This window comes from Pezoporus wallicus, unplaced genomic scaffold, assembly GCF_028554395.1.
Source record: "Pezoporus wallicus isolate ANWC-B61680 ecotype Strahan unplaced genomic scaffold, APGP_CSIRO_Pwel_v1 contig_4816, whole genome shotgun sequence".
Lineage (NCBI taxonomy): Eukaryota > Metazoa > Chordata > Aves > Psittaciformes > Psittacidae > Pezoporus > Pezoporus wallicus.
The window spans coordinates 3,387,620-3,402,598 of record NW_026640990.1 but is presented as its reverse complement, the minus strand read 5'-3'; the positions used below and the strand labels follow the sequence as shown (position 1 = coordinate 3,402,598).

At 38.7% G+C, this 14,979-nt stretch overlaps 1 protein-coding gene across 2 annotated transcripts in view; it reads right to left on the bottom strand.

The window, feature by feature from the left end:
• Positions 1-14,979, bottom strand: part of BICC1 (BicC family RNA binding protein 1) — a 116,750-nt gene that overhangs the window by 34,196 nt on the left and 67,575 nt on the right. The window contains exon 1 of one of the 2 annotated variants that reach the window (XM_057421541.1): positions 5,300-5,576. The exons of the other annotated variant lie outside the window; for it this stretch is intronic. The gene's annotated coding sequence lies outside the window, so the exon portion shown is untranslated. Of the gene's footprint in view, positions 1-5,299; positions 5,577-14,979 lie in introns of those variants that run through there. 2 annotated transcript variants of the gene reach the window in all.

Genomic DNA, 14,979 nt, shown 5'->3' with positions numbered 1-14,979 from the left:
GGGGTTGGAACTAGATGATCTTAAGGTCCTTTCCAACCCTAACTATTCTATGATTCTATGATTCTCCATGAGAAGAGTCAGCTGCAACTAACAGATTTTGAATTCTTTGAACTGGCTTTGCAGGAGTTGAAAGTGCATTGAAATTATGTAGGCTCTGCAGGTAAACCAACAGTACCTAAATAATATTAAAACACCGAAAAAATAGATCAGTTTAGTAATTCATTAAAAATATATAGAGGCAAGTAGATTGCGTAACCCGATTTTCTGTACATTACAGACCTTTAAATTTCTTAAACATACCTCTCTGTGTAATCAATTAGTCTGCTTGTACAGTTTCCTCTAGAAAGCGTGGAAAAGCAGAGAACTGTCTGCTCTAATGGTTCCTCCATTTCGGCCTCCCAGATACGTGCCTGCTTTCTAACACTTAAGTTCACTGGTTCTTGTTCTACCTTTTTTTCCCTCCCTGAGATTAAATAACCCTTAGTTTCAATAGTGTCTTCCAGTGAAGGTCTGGCAAGATACACTTATTAAATTACCTATCATTATATAAACTCTCCTTTTGATCACAACTCTAAACACTCTCTCATTGGACCAATCATTAAGAAAAATGAGCTAGAGAAGCTGCCTGTTTTTCTGGTTGTGTTTTTTTTTTTTCCTGGCTAAGTTAGTTATTTTCAAAGTACAGGACTTTCTGTTTCAGTTTTTAAAGCACTACACCACAAGCACATTTACCAGGAAATAAAAGGCAAGTTTCTCCCAAGCTTCTTGCAAACCCAGTGCAGATCAGGCTGCATTTGACCTCAAACAACTGTCTGTTAAATACAGAAAATCTATTACTAATGGAATCAGCATTTACCTTTATTTTCAGCTCTCTGGTTATAATCCAAAGTATTGTGTGGAAAAGCCCGAAACTGGGCAGTACCTGAAAACTGCTTTTAGCGTTCCTATCTGAAAACTGTTTTTAGAATTCCTACCCAAGTAGGGATGAAACAAACATGTAAGGTCTTTGAGCATCAATACACGGGAGTAATTAAAACAGCTGACTTAGCTGTTGCCACCAATAAGGAGCCAAATACATTCAAAACGATTGCAGACAATTTATTACTTCTTGGAACCACAAACTTAGGGTGTTCAGTACTTGCATATGACAAGTGATATATGTTTGCTGTTGTATTTAGATTAGATGGGGCTGAACATAAAACTTCTCCCTGCCACCTATTTTACAGGTGGAACTATTTATTCCATGGATTAACAGCTATATATATATTTTTTTTTTTTATTTAGAAACAAGAAATACCACCTTGCCTCAGTATTAAGACAAAAATATTTGTTGGACAAAGCTCTACGTATATTTGAAACACCCACAGAGTGCAACTGTTGCAACGCATTCTCAACAAAGTCCAAAACAAGATAAATGGCACTATTAAAAGCACGACAAGGATTGCCAGACTTAAAGGTATAGCAGGTGTAATGTATATATAGTACTGTCACTACAGACAAGCATAAAGTCACGCTCCAAGTCAGTATCTGAACAGACCACAGCACCTGCACATAGCCTTAACTAGCATGAGACCACCCACTGAACAAGATCAACCAATTCCCACAGAAATGGCTCTTGCTGCAGCTTGGGCCATAACAATGCCAGTTTTGTCCAGGTGTCCATCCGATCATCAAGATGTTGTGCCATATTTCATCCCTAAGGAACACTGGTATGTATTTTTACCGTGGGTTGGGGGGAAAATCCCATTTCCCTGCCCACCCTTCCTCCTCTCCCCCTCCCCCTTTTTTATTTTTAAGGTTTTGAATACAGCCAGCAATATACTTTAAATAAAACTAGAGCTACAGCAATGCACAGATGCCTAGCATGAATGAAGAAATAAGACATCAAAGCTTATAAACACAGAACAAAGGCTTCAGAAGAGGTCTGTGTGCTAAAAGCATGTAAGGCTCTAGTGCTTTAAACAGAAGTGTAGTATCAGAAACTGGAAAAGATTTTGATTCATAAGAAACAACATGATTAGTGTCTTGCAAAATATAAAACCCATGCCATTGCACAGTAACCGATCTTTTAATGACTTTGATGGGAAGTATCATTTTCCCCAAGAATAGAAAAGGTAAAACTAATTTTAACGGATCTCACCCCCCTTCTCAAGAATGGGGGAATATTTACATAAAACAGAAAACTCAAGTTACACAACAGAAAATGCTGGAAATTTTTCTCAACAGTCTTCATTTGGCAGACTCCTGTCTTCAAGTGGTCTTTTATTGCTCCTACCCTCAAATTCCTCACTCTGCACTTTGGCAGTTTCCACCTCCTCTGTCTTTGTCCACAGCTATACAAGCAAGCCTCCAGCTTTTGCTACTATTGTGTGCAAAATTTCAGTAAACAAAACAAAACTCCTCCAAGCAAAGATATGTTTGTGCCAGTGCAAATGCATCTACACTGATTTTTGCCAGGCAAAAAGTATTTAAAATAATTAAACCATTTAACTGTGCAGGCCTCTCCTGCAATTCAGACATCACATTTAACATCTGGGTAAGCTCTTCAGACCACAGCTATGCATCTAGCTTGTTTACAGGATGAACAGACTTTACTTAGGTTACAGAAATAACAATATCCTAAAAATAGCTAGACAACTGGGCAACACCAAAGCAGATGACAGTCATTCTTAGTAAGAAGCTGATTAGGATCTGAATAGCCCATGAGTATTACTGAACTTGCACAACTCAAATTAAAATAAAGACACAAACAGGCCTGACATTTTTAAGGACAAACTGTGAAAATACTTGCCCCAAAATTACTGGCAAAACCACACTAAACTTTATGAGAAGTTAAAATAAAAAGAGAAAGTCAAAAGAACACACTAAGTTCTCAAATGAAAATGTGAGTTCATCATTCATCCTACAACAAGATGAAACACAGGTCTATAAAACAAGTGAGCTAATCAAAAAGGTCAAGGACTTCTTATTGATGTGGAAAAATGGGTAACTGAATTGAATCAATTTAATATTTTAAAATAAATTAGGAAATACTACATATATAGCTGTTAGAGTGGATATCCATTGACCAAACTAGATTCATGATAGCCAAGATAGTCTTGAAATAGCCTCAATTTGTTCCCATGGAGAAGAAACATTAAGGCTAAAAGCATGCAACAAATGCTCATGATTAAAGGGATATGCAAAGTAACTCAACTGAATAAAAAAAAGGAGATTTGTTACTCAGACACTTCTTGCTGTTGGCTTATCAGTTTAAAGGCCTTCTCACCTTCTCTCCAATGCAGCTCAGTGTACATCCTTCACCTCCTGGTATCCAAACCACAGGAGAAAAAAAAAGCTACTCATGTATTAAAGCAGAATGCTGTGGGCCATTTACCACTGCTGACTCTTTGTGTATCCTCCGACATACTCAACAACATAGGTGGTGGTTTTAGCTTGTGGGTTTTTTTTTGTTGTTGTTGTTATTTTGTAGTTTGGACTGCAGCGTCATCATCTCTGAATGAGATTTCAACTAGTTAACTTAGGCATGATCAAAAGCCTACTCAAAGCATCACAAAACTCAACATGGCTGCAAGCAATTAACGGTGTCTTCAGAGGAGACATATCCTGAGGCTCTGGGCATTCCAGGGGATTTGTTTGTTGTGGACAAACGGCTGATTACAAAACATCCTTGGGAAGAGCTAGAATCACTGCCTATATCTGCACACATATTTGAAAGACTGTCTTCTCAGAACTTTAGCTCAAATTTCCATTTTACTAGCATCTAAATTCAAGCCATTTTTAGAAGAATTTCTGTTCTATGCAGAATACAACAAGGAGGCTGAGAAAGGGTAGATGTTTATTGCACTGCTTCTGCCACAGCACCAGGGAAAGCAGTTTCCACGTAACCCTTTGTTCTTTTTACATTTTTGTTGCTGTTACATAGTCATCTGAGGAGCAGTAAATACAGGATCATCAAGGTTTGAGTTGGAAAAGACCTTAAAGACCATCTAGCTCCAAACTCCATGCCACGGGTAGCGACATCTCCCATTAGACTAGGTTGATCCAAGCCCCATCCAACCTGGCCTTGAACACTACTAGGGATGGAGCCATAGTTTCTCGGGGCAACCTCTGTTAGTGCCTCATCATCCTCATAGTGAAGAACTTCCCAATGTCTAACCTAAATCTCCCATCTTTCAGTTTAAAGCTATTCCTGTTTGTCCCGTCACTACATGCCCTTGAAAAAAGTCCCACTCCAGCTTTACTGTGGGCCCCCTTTAGGCACTGAAAGCTCCTCTAAGGCCTCCCTGGAGCCTTCACCCCTCCAGGCTGAATAAGCCCAACTCTCTCAGTCTGTCTTCTTAGCAGAGGTGCTCCAGCCCTCTGATCATCTTCGCGGTCCTCCTCTGGACTCACTCCAACAGGTCCACGTACCTCTTGTGTTGGGGGTCCCAGAGCTGTGTGCAGTACTGGAGGATTCACAGGAGTAGAGGGGGAGATCACTTCCCTTGACCTGCTGGTCACGCTTCTTTCAATGCAACCCAGTGTACTGTTGGCTTCCTGGTTACTGTTGAGCTTCTCATCAACCAACACCCTCAAGCCCTTGTAATCAGGGCTGCTCTCACCCTTTCTCTGCCCAGCCTGGAGTTGTGCTTGGGATTGCCCTGATCCATGTGAAGGACCTTGCACTTGACCTTGAACATCATTAATTTCACATTGCTTCTTCCCACTGCGTTGACCCTACCACACAGGTTGGTGTCATCACCAAACTACCCGAGGGTGCACTCAATCCCACTGTCCATGCTGCTGACACATCAAAGCATTGCTTTTCAATTTTGCACTGTAGCAACTGCAGGACAGTGAAGCCTACAATCTCCTCTTTACTTCTTTGCACCATTTATAAAAATGCATGTATAGACACATATACAGACACACACACAAATATTCATGGATCAGAGACTGGGTAAAACACCAACCTTACACACACAAAACTGAAGAAAAGCTGTTCAACATTTGGTAGAGCAAAGAATCTTGTTTCTCAAAGACTTCAGTATAGCTTAAAAGAAAACTCTAAAACTGTAACAGGCTACTTTAAGTAAAATGGCTATTTAAAGTGAAATATCTGTTTGGTGTAGCCTCACAAATGAAAAGAAATAAGATGACGTGTACTTGTACATCAAATCATAGCTGAATCCCACATTTGGGTCACTCAATAGCCTTGAAACATGCCAGCAGAGCAGTGAAAATTAAGGTTCAGAATGCCCAGAATTAAGTGAAAATTAGCCAGAAGCATCAGATAAGCTTTAGAAAAATAGATTACCTGTACAACTTATTAGTTTTGGAGAAATAAGCTATTGATGACTTCATTTTGGACCCAGTGACAGAGGAAATGAAGTTGAAAAGACTTCTTGAATCATAAGCAAAGAGGTAAGGCAAGGAAAAAGTAACAGAACATATGCAACTTAAACAGGAAAAATAACCAGATTTGAAAGGAGAAGGCCAAGGTGGAGAAGAAGAAAACCTGAAAAGAAGAAACAAGAATTAATTAATTGTAGTCAGAGACTTCATTTCAGTTACAAAATTTCAGTTTCTCATCACCATAATCAGCTTAAATTCCTTATTTTACTTTTTCTAAAAAAGGTCATTAGAAATATTATATAAATGCATTCAGAAACTAAAAGACACATGTAATGCTGCAATTCTGCTACTTCTTGGGCAGTTGTTCTTCAGCCTTTAGCCTAAGCAACCACTCAACGCAAGGCAATCTCTCAGCGGGACACAAAGTCCGTTATGTCTTATTTTTTCAGCATGGAACCAATGAATTCACAGTTCATTACTTAACTGCCTGTTACCATTGCACCTCAAAGCACAAACACAGAACCACAATGTCTGGGGAAAAAACTATGAAATAAAGTGAAGAAAAAAGCTATAGTATTATAAGATCAACTCAGTAGAAGACATAAAACAACCCAAAACAATCCTATAAATAATAGTACCATCTTCACCATACACAGAGTCATATTCAAGGTTACAGTTTTGATGCATAAGCCTCAAGGTAATTTTAGTTTCTTACACATTTGCAAAAAAATCACTGCGGCTGCGTTTTGCTAAATAAAAAACATCACAACATCTGACTCATAGCCCAAATGAGAAAAGGTTCATGCCTCAGGCTGAACCTTCTTTGCAAATTCTCCCACATCCAAATCCAACTAAACTTACTTCACACCTCCATGCTTCCTGATTAGTGCTGCACATTTTAATATCTGATTGCTGTAACTGACTGCATTCCAATATGTGAGCTGATTTTTATACAACTATGGGAAAGTATTAATAATGTGGTTGGAACAGGAGGATGCAGCTGGTCTCTAGCAAAGACTACTGTACTAGGTACCCCTGAGTGAACAGGACAAAACTGTCCTCTTGAGAACTGGTATGAAAAGAAATGTTCTCAGAAAGATGGAAATAACTGGTTTCTGACAGGACATCACACCTGTTGACTAAAGCCAAAGACAGCTAGATATGGTAATTTTGGTTATGATTACAAGTAGTCTACCACATTCTCTGCTTTAGTATCACACTTCTACAGAGGGAAATGGGTTCTCCCCAGAAAAATTGCCCTTTCCTGGATTATGTTTTTAGAGGTTCTTATTTGAACTGTATTCCTAATGAACATAGTGAATGGGTTTTTTTTGGTGTTTTTTTTTTCTTAAGAGAAAAACTGAAAGTCCAATAATAAAAAAAAAATGTTTTCTTGAGAGCTAACCATGTAGCAACAATTACATGAAGTGCATAAAAATTATTCTTATTTCAAATTATAGCAAGGCATAGTCAGATCATGCATTGTGAGTCTATCTGCCTTTCAGAGAGTACTAAGCTTCCCACCCCAACCCAAACACAGGGGATACAAATGCACAACATTAAGCATATAATCAGATACAAAGTAAAGATCTTGAGCGCAGCGACAAGATGCAACATCCCACAGAGAATCAGACCATGCCAAGAGAAGAGATCCTCATCAGCAAACAGCCTCTGCAAGAACAGATTACAGGCAGGTCTCAAGGAGCTAATACTGGAGGCAGAGCAACAAGCAGCTCAAAAGCTGGAACAGGACGTTTGTGAGCCAAGGCAAAACACAGACTGGTGCCTGCTGAGGTCAGAAGCCCAGCAGCTGCAGTAGTTGCCACTGGAAAACAGTTTTGGGCAAATACTGGAAACACCAAGCAAAATATTGAAAACACCAAGCATAAAAAGCCCTGTTAGGTGGTTTACTATTTGCATTATAGTGAACTATTGTTAAAGACTGAGTGTAGAGCTCTAACAGAACACACATTAGTGACAGTACTTACTTTTCCTTACTTCTAATAAAAATAAGATCTGAGTATTTAGAAAATTCATCAGCTTATTGTTCATAAAATCTAGTGCATGACGTCTGCACCAGCTACCTGTGTGGTGCTGGTACACAGAGCATGCAAACAAAAGACTCACAAGGGCGCAATACAGGGGTTTTCTTATACTACTGACAATCCAGTAAAACTTTAGTCTAAAGGTCCATAGTCTAACACTAAGTTAATGGCTTATTAGTCTCTTATGAAAGAGAACTCAAGTGGAAGCAAATCACATGCACTGCCTGTTTTGTCTTTCCATGTACCTCATACAAATAACATTGCCTACAAGAGAAAGATACTAAGGAAGAAAAGCACATAAATCTTTTTTGAGGCTATCAGAAGGCAGCCATTTTCTGATACAGAAAGATCCTTGTTACATACACAACATTTCTACATCTTGGACTTGAACTATCCATATATATTTTAACGTTATGATAATAAGCATATGAAATTTGACTCTAAAATTGTTATATTATAAACTCGTTTCTGCCATTCACTGAACAAGACTATTTCTTTTCATACTTTGTAAGAGCAAAAGTGCACAGTTGTTTGTTTTTTTTTTTAAGCCAGCATGGCAATGTTATAGCTTTTTCCATGCATCACTGCTGTGCAAGCTGTAGTCTCCAGGATGCAAATAGGCAAATAAAGGAAGTGATATTCCACCTTCCTTCTAAATCCATGTGTGATGCACCTAATAAAAGAATTAGTCACCTAGTGGTTATTATTTATGATGAATAAAAACTTCAAGATGCTTTTATACAGCATCTTGATTTTTATGTGAGTTTTTGATGTGAATACTGAATTAAACATTTTAATAATATAATAATCTACCGTTGCTTGGCTATTAGCATATGGCACTGTAACACTTTATCTATTTTACACTGAAAGGTTATTCTTATTCACAGTTATTAAATTATTTTCTCCAGAGTGACAGGTACTTTGCAGCTCACCTGGGAAATGAACTTCCTCTCCTGAAGATCAGTAACCTACTTAAAGGTTCCACTTTCCTTTTTAGGGAGGGGTTCACAGCAAGTGAACAAAATGCTGCCCATACTGTTCCTCTGCAGGAAAACTGATTTGTGATATACTTAAAAAAAACACCTGATAGATGTCAAGTATTGGCTTTTAAAGAAAAAAAACAAAACAAAACAAATCATCCTTGAGCTATTTCCAGATTAATTTCCATCTGTCTCTCTCCAGTACTAGACCAACAGCAAAACTTACCTTTGGAAAATTAATTGCCTCTTGAACATCTGTGTGATGCAAATTTCAGCACTCATCTTGATAAAATGTTTGGTTTTTTTTTGTATGCCCCAAACTTGAGTTTAACTAGAAGGATGGGAGTCTGAATGGAACACTACATCAGTCTCCAGCTTACATGTAAACACAATACGGGGGACATTGCAAGGTGTCTACTAATGGATAGAAGCTCCTAAAAATCCAAACGCAATACATCAGCTAATTCCAGTTTTCACTGTAAAAGTTTGTACTCACAAGTAATTTAAATTGCAATGATAAGAGTCTATTTTATTACATTCCAGGGCCCAAAATGTCAGTTTTTACTACAGTTAACTGCCAAGCACACTTACTGGATGTTGAGCCTCTTGCTAATTCCCTTCATATTACAACTGCTTTTGTATTTTGTCTCTTTGCTATCTGCCTGAGTAAGTAAATCACTGTTCTTTACAGAAAGCATGACAAGCCCTAATCAAAAATACAAAAGCTCCAACCCTTGTTCCCACTCTTCTTACAGGAATAAGCAGTTTCACTCTTTTGTAAATTTAAAGTACCATGCTCACCTGCTGGCTTCCTTTGCTACCTAGAATTCGTTTCCTAAAATCATTCACAAATGTGACCACAGATATATTGAACCTTTCCCTGAGCCAATATAAATTAATGATTTTACATTTTTGTGTAGGGCTGGCATTCACTGCTGTATGCCCCCACACACACAGTAAGCACAGAAGAAACTACAAACTAACTGCAAACAAGAGAAAAGGCTCAAGCAAACGTTACTTCCTTTAAAAGCCTTCTCAGTTGTCACCTACACCGCACACAAAAAGGAAAGAATTGATCTGCCCAGTTTCTGAAATGGTAGCAGTCTGGAGGCTTGTACAAATAATTCCAGTAAATGAAGTATTTGCTGCTAGCTGCTGGCACACAGGATGCTGTGGATTTGTGCGTGTCTAGCTGCTCAGATTGAAGAGAATTAACATGAACTCCAGTGGCCAAGTTTCAATTGGCCTGGGACAGTCTCTTCTGTTCATTTACTTATTGCAAAACAGGGAGGAGACATCTATGCTTGAGTCAGCTCCTCCAGAAACAAAAGAAATAAACGAACTTGTGATCTAAAGACAACAGTTCTTTAATTTTTAAAGTACACAATTACAAGTTTGGGGAATTTTTCTTCAGAGTATGAGAAACAGTATGCAATGACAGCTGCTCGTTTACACAGAACGTTCACTAAAAGCAGATGTAGCACATAATACAACAACTGCAATACATACTACAATTAATCTGGCTTTCCAAACAGTAAACACAATGTCAGCAAGATAGTTGCTTTAGATCTTTAAGTCAATTACGTACTGATTGCCTTAAGGACATGGTACAGAAGATATTTGCCGCTTACAAGTTGTATTAAGATAAGCAATAGTTAAAAAATTGCAACAGGTAGTCTCTAGGTTAATTATGAAGCTTAGCAGTGAGTACTTAAAGTGAATATGTGGAGAACTATTAAAACAACAAAGATTCTTTTCCTTGACATATTCACAAGCCAAACATCATAAACAAAGAATACAGTTCTTCCTGCTTTATCTCTCAACCTGAGGAGAGCAGCCACTCACAAAAGACAGACTGGATATTTCAGACTGTTAAATATGCAAATGTCGGCCATCTTGGCAAAGCATACCAAAATTGGAGTAGAATATAGTGAAGTATGGAAAACTTGGGCCTTAGAATGGTGGCAGTGGCATTTGCTTTGAGAGGCTGAGAAATTAAAAGGAAGTCATATTTTTATTTCAAGTTCTATATTCAGTTTAAAGAAAAATCCCTGTGCTAAGTTTTGCTGTGGACAAACAAGATAGGACAGCTGAAAATTGTCCCTACATTTTAGCTGTCTAAATATTTGTAAGTGAAGATACATTTTCCATTAAGTAAAAATAGATAATTCAATAATAAATTTATATCATATAATAAAAGTTGCCTTCAAACTCAGATTTTACTCTGACAAATTTCAACCAAAATTAAACAAATAGTTATTGCTAATACTTGCTTTTGTTTACTGCTACTACTGTGCATGAGAGTCTCTCAAAAAATTACCTCCAAACACAAGACTTAGAAAACAAAGACACTGCTTGAGGGAAACTAAAAAATATAACTTCGCACTGCCCATATGCTACCATGCCAGCTTAACTCCTGAATGTCAATGCTGGGCATAAGATTATGTCAACACCTTAATTAGTGGCTTTGCCTTACATACCTCACTGTCTAGATAACCTTTAACCTGTCCATGCCAAGGAAGAAAAAAAGAAAAAGAAAAAGCTGTCATTGAGGTGATAAAGCCAGTGGCAACTGAAGAAAGTCAGCAAGAGAGAGGAAGAACTCCATTTTAATACAGGAAGCAGAGGTTTGCAATGTTTTCAGAACAAAACTCTTCAGTGGCACAAACACAAACCCTCTGTCTCCCCAAAGCCCCAATTTACCCATCCATGGTGAAGCATGGACATACAGAGCTGTCATATGCCCCTCTATAACCACTCACTAACCTACTCTAAATGTTTGCTCTGTACCTGATGGGCTTTTCTCCACCTACTAACATAATGAAGGGCCAGGGGAGGTATGGCTGAGGTGCTGCACATAATATTGATTCAAAAGACACAACAAACCTGGGTCCCCTGCCATCTGGGAGAAAAACTGGCTGGGACAGCACAATATTCACCAGTTGGCTTTAAATACCTGAGCACTGCTAATGACAGAATACTGGTTGTGAAATACCATCACTATGCATGGTTGAGGCTGTGCAGGAAGTAAACAGAAAAAAAAAGCCAAAGACTGCTACTTCTCACCCATCAGGAATGCCCCCTCCTACCCCTGGCACCAACTCCTACCCTACCTGTGTGATCACATCTTTTCCCTACCAGCCAACAGGGACAGAACAGTACGCAGCACCGCCTGCAGATACAGATTTAGGAACATAAATTTAGGCACTCAAAATTGTAGGGGAGAGGGACCTGGGGGTCCTAGTGGATGACAGGATGACCATGAGCCAACACTGTGCCCTTGTGGCTAAGAAGGCCAATAGCATCCTGGGGTGTATTAGAAGGGGGGTGGTTAGTAGGTCGAGAGAGGTCCTCCTTCCCCTCTACTCTGCCCTGGTGAGACCCCATCTGGAATATTGTGTCCAGTTCTGGGCCCCTCAGTTCAAGAAGGACAGGGAGCTGCTGGAGAGAGTCCAGCGCAGGGCAACGAAGATGATTAAGGGAGTGGAGCATCTCCCTTATGAGGAAAGACTGAGGGAGTTGGGTCTCTATAGTTTGGAGAAGAGGAGACTGAGGGGTGACCTTATAAGTGTCTATAAATATATAAAGGGGGAGTGTCACGAGGATGGAGCCAGGCTCTACTCGGTGGCAAACAATGATAGGACAAGGGGTAATGGGTACAAACTGGAACACAAGAGGTTCCACTTAAACTTGAGAAGAAACTTCTTCTCAGTGAGGGTGACAGAACACTGGAACAGGCTGCTCAGGGAGGTTGTGGAGTCTCCTTCCCTGAAGACATTCAAAACCCGCCTGGACACATTCCTGTGTAGAATTATCTAGGTGTTCCTGCTCCGGCAGGGGGATTGGACTAGATGATCTTTCGAGGTCCCTTCCAATCTCTAGCATACTGTGATACTGTGATACCAGATGTTCATTTTCAGCTGCTGCTGAAGTCAGCTATGACTGTGGTTTAAGTTTTACTTATGAAAAATAAATTTTTTAAAAAAGAGGAAAAAGAAAAAGAAAGAAGGCAAAAAGATGTCCAATTGTATATTTTGTATATTGGGGGGATGGGGAGAAAGTTAATTTTCAAGAGTATCTTATACTTGAAAATGTTGCCTTTGTGCTGATATGCTATTTATGCTGCTAATATTTTTTAATATAATGAGTCAGCTGATGAAAAGCATTTATCTCTTTAGAGATAAAAAGTCTATCTCTTTATCCTGCATTTTGCCAATAATTCATGCTACAAATGCCTTTCTCTACAGTAATATTTTGACTATTTTTCTTCTAACCCCCTCACACTGTGGAACGAACCTCATCTTTACTTACAGAAGATGACAGCCTGCTCCCCTCCTTGCACACTGCCATGGCTTTCACTTGGATTTATTCTTTCACCATTCTTCAATAAGCATCTAAACTGGGATGAGCTCTTTTTAAGAAGTCTCAGAAGTCAACAACTGAACTACTACACATGGTCATTTAAGCCACCTTTGTGGCAGGATTTAACATGCTACAGCACTGTTGATAGTTATTTAATCTGTCCCAAAGAATCTCCACTAGTAGGGACCCCAAGGCCTATGCAAACTACTACTAGTAATTAGCTATCCTTGTCTTCCCTAAAATCCAAGGGAAAACTCCCACACAAATCTTTGCTTTTAATCCTAAATAGACACTGGTAACAATTACCTTTTTCCTATTCGCACATAGTGGTTTTGATATTTGTTTTTTTTGGGGGGGGTGTTTTGTTTTGTTTTTTAGTTATAGACAACATGACATTTTCTTTAAATTCTTCCCAATTCTTGTTTTCAAACATCTCCTTTTCTTTCCCCCAGATTTTCTTAACGTTGTCCCAACTCTGAAGATCAGCACTAGTAATGGTTATGATTTCACAGGTGAAACCTCAGCAGTACCAGGTTGCACAAAATAAGTACTCATTTACAAACCATGAGTCTGAATATAGATCCCAGTTTGCTTTATTCTGGGGAACAGCATCATACTCTGCACCTATTTAATCTGTCATGCACAAGGACATTTAAACCTCTTCACTGCTGTGCACCTTATCTTTCTCCCCCAAGGAGACTGTGTTGGTACTAATTTTGCATTGTTTCTCCATTTTGTTCTGAGTGTAAATTCTGTTCTGCCAACTTGCTGCCAGTTGCAAACTATATAAATACATATTATCCCATCAATTAATGATCAATGAAAACACTGTCCAGTATGGAGCACTATATCAGACCAAAAAGAAGGAAAGATGCTACATTTCAATCATCTTAAAGATGGGAAGCCACAGGACCTCCTTAGGTTTCAGGCAAATTTCCTGCAAGCAGTAAACAACAAATACTGCACCCAAATAGTTATGTTTTCCCCCTTTCCTCCCCCAGAAAGCATATGCTCATTCTGAAAGTTTAAGTTTTCTCTGAAGTGACAAAATATGTATCTATAAGAAAGTCTATTCATATTTTTTACTCTCTCCAGGCAGAAAAGCTAACAAGTTTAACATCTCACTGCACACCACTACAACAGAAAAGGAGATGAGGAACATACACAGGAATGTATTTTGCACATGTATAGCTTAGTATAAGCCTGTAAATTTATTGCTAAAAATCTTGGTATGAACTTTTTGGCATTGCAATATTTCAAGCAAGTTCCACAGAACAGCTTGCATTTTCTTCAAACACAGTATTTTCTCAGCTTACTTTCTTGACTGCCACTCTCCTCCGACATTGTTAAACCAAGCAGTTTACATTATTTGACATTGCAGTGGACACAAATCTAATTAGCTGGATGACAGTTGCATTCAAATGTAATCCTCTTTATTGCCATTTTGGTTTACTTGCACACATTCTAACTGTTTTGTGATTTTTAGTAGAAAGTGCCAATATCCTCAACTCCCACGGACTACAAATGTTTTGTGTTCTCAGTATTTTAAATCATACATATGTTTTGATGCAAGACAAGACATCTGTTAAATGTTTAACAGATTGAAGTTGCAGTCATCTAAACATCTTTATGGAAGTAGCACAAAGACATTAGAGATGAGAATGGTAATATGTTAGATATCTAATCACTGCGCAAGGACAGTAATGAAAGTCTGCATCAATATAGTGGTGTAGACCAGCTTTTCCCCCATGATATTCGCAAGTAGGAACCTCTGAATTGTGTTGAATCTCATTTCCAAGACAAGGGTAAGTATTAGAAATCTAGACACTTATGAACACTGGGCTGTAATCCTCCTCTCCACTTTTTGACATACACATTTTCATGCACTATTTCCCACCACATCATCTTCTTTCCACCTTCCATCTCTTTTCCCATTATCTTTATGCCATCTTTGTCACTTGCTCTTTGTTATTCTACTCTTTCAAAAGCCTAATTTCTTTAGGACTCCCACTCTAAACTCACATTTCCTGCCATTCATTTGCTGAATGACATCTACCTCTTCCCAACTGCCTTCATTCTCTTCATCAATCACTTTCATTTCCTGTCTGTGTCTCTAACTTCCCCCATTCCACTTCATTCCCAACTTTTTCCTTTCCCACAGCTCTCCTCCCATTAACAAGAGATTATCTGCCTTCCTCTTTCACAGAAGTTAATACAGGGAGTGTATATTGCCAGCAGTCCTCAGTGACTAGGCT